Raw genomic sequence first — 2,749 nt, forward strand, 5'->3', positions numbered from 1 at the left:
GTTCGCCGGCTGAATCGCAGCCCTAATGAAGGCCGCCGAAGGAAAGGAACACTCAAAGCGGCCGCCAGGGGCGCCCGACATCCAGTTCGAGCGCACCCGGGACGAGTTGCCGTCGACGGCAGGCCGCAGCGGCACAGGACGCCCGAACACCCGAGCTCGCCCGGGGCCTCTGCCTCGGAGGGGGCTCCCCACTCGGGACAGCGCGACACGGAGCGCCCCAGGCGGCAGACAAAGGCGGACGGAGAGCGGGAGGCCGCGGCGGAGAGGCGCTCCCCGCGAGATTGCAGGGCCCAGGCCAACCTGGGCAAGGGAGGTTCTGCCCGCGGCTGGGCTGTGTGAGCTCTAAGCTCAGTGAAAGGAAAACAGAAACAAAGAAACCACGAAAGACATTTTATTCTGTAACTTCAGAGTTGAGATGTTACTAAAGTATAAAAAGACAAGGCTCAGAAACCATAAAGGAAACGCCTGAAAAATTGACTACCTAATCGGTCCTTTAGTCTTTACCAAGCAAAGTCAGATGACAAGAAACGGGTGTGCGGAAACATTAATGCGACTACATGGATATTAAGTATGTTGATATTAGCATTAGTTAACAACAGAATACTTAGGAAACATGGCAAGAGACCAGTTAAGTAAATTGTCGGTGCATTCACATAACACAAGACTATCAATTTGCTTTTCGGTTTATTGCTGTTATTTAAATAAGTTACATCTATAGGTAATGACCTAGAAAGACGTCGAGGGCAAACTATTAAATGAAAACGATTTTAGCACTTCCAGTGGTATATATATGCATTTACCTTTTTAAAAAATGAAGTAGAAAAGTAAAGAGTTAGAATAGCTAAAGCGATTTTAAAAAGCAAGAATCAAGTCTTTCCTATACCCTGGTGTCTGGACAGAAAGACGTGCCAGAAACAAAGAGGGGCCACACCACGTGCTTTTCTGCTGCCACCTACTGTAGTCTTGGGACAGGCAGCTGGCATCTCAGCCCCTGCACCCCTCTGCTCCACTAACACCCAGAGCCCCTGCAGGCATCAGAACGCTGACTCTGCAGGCCTGGGATCCCTGTGTCCACAGTCTCTTCCTTCACATCAGGAGCCTGTAGCAATTCACTTGGTTTGCCCAATCATCCATGCTCAGAGCTGCTGGCTCTAACATACGCCTGTGTAGTCCTTCTCTCCATAAGCTTTGAACTGATATCCCAAGGGAAGGCCATTTCCCTCACAAAGCAGGGATGAACCACGGGAACAACTGGAAATTTGCACCTGGACCCATTATACAAACTCTGCGTCCACACTCAACTCCCAAAGACACTGCCGTTTCCACTGTGCTCTTTGCATGGCATGGCCATTGCTTACTTGAAGCATCCAGGCTCACTTATGTGGGAGGAAGAAATACAAAGTACACGCACACAAGCATGCACGTGCGCGCGCGCGCACACACACACGTAAAAACGTACCCCAGGAGTTAATCTGTACTCCTGCTAGGGTTGGCAATGGTGGGAGCAGGAAAGAGATCATTGTTGCTATTTCTCGGGTCTTCTGAGTTGACAGACCCTGGCTGTTTTACTGATTTCACCCTGGGAGAGTGCGGGCTTGGAGCTCCCTAGTCTGCAGTTTGCTGTCCAGCGCCCTGCGCTCTATTTGGTCCACTCTACCCTTTCTCCTCAATACACAGTCACCATTAAGAAGTAAGAATCTGCACATATTGCATTGAATTTTCAAATTTGAACAAAGTTTAAGAACACAGAGAGAAATTGAGTTATTGTGAAGAAGGTAGTGAGAAAATTTTATCTTTTTTGTAGCTTCCAAAATGTTCAAGTATAGTCTATAAAAGCTTAATTTTTTTTTAATTAGGAAAATTATATAACCCCTCGTTACTCCTTCTTGCCCATGACCACCTCTGCCCCAGCTTCTGTCACACTGGGCTCACCTGACAGCATGCATGTTCTCCTGGTTTGGAGACTTCTTTCACACTCATCACTGTCATCTATGCTCACCACATACCTGAGGCCATGGTAGCCCTTCACGTGGTGAATCAGGGGGTTTTTCTCCTGTGAGCCTGAGGGATGCATTTTTTTTTCTTTTAATAGAAACTTCTCCCATCTGTCCTCTAAAATCACAGCCTTTACGGATGTTGTAACAATTGGGTGTGAATGATAGAAAGAGGCTGTTTCCATTACAGTCCCTGAGCTGCCATATGCCTAACAGAGTGGTGGATGTTACTGGCATTAATATTTCCTGGGTGGTGTTAGAAGATTCAGGCTGAAAGGAGAAGCTGGACAATTTGGCAAGACACAGATCAAACCAGGAATGAGAGCAAGTCCCTCTCATTGTTTCAATGTCAAGACTCAGCCAGCAAAGTCCGCCTCTGCATCCTCATGCAGGACAGTTGAGATACTGACCAGATAAGGTGAGGAGACAGGAAACAGTCATGAGAGCCAAGCCTCCAGAGCCCTGCTAGATACCCCAGGCATGAGTCTCCAACCACTCACCTGGGGGGGCGGCCTCCTACCAAACCACAGGCATGCAGAGATATGGTGAACCCTCTTCTCTCTGGGTTCAAAACACTATGGGCTACCCCCACATAAACAGGGTAGTAATGTTTCCATTTTACACAGAAAAAAATGAACATCATGAGCTGTTATACTCTGATTAGACCTATTTGTTCAGCGTTATTTAATTAATATTCAATTTCTAGGATTTACATCAAATCCCAGGAAACCCTCAGAATGATCAATTGGGGAATC

The sequence above is a fragment of the Muntiacus reevesi genome, chromosome 6, assembly GCF_963930625.1.
Source record: "Muntiacus reevesi chromosome 6, mMunRee1.1, whole genome shotgun sequence".
NCBI lineage: Eukaryota > Metazoa > Chordata > Mammalia > Artiodactyla > Cervidae > Muntiacus > Muntiacus reevesi.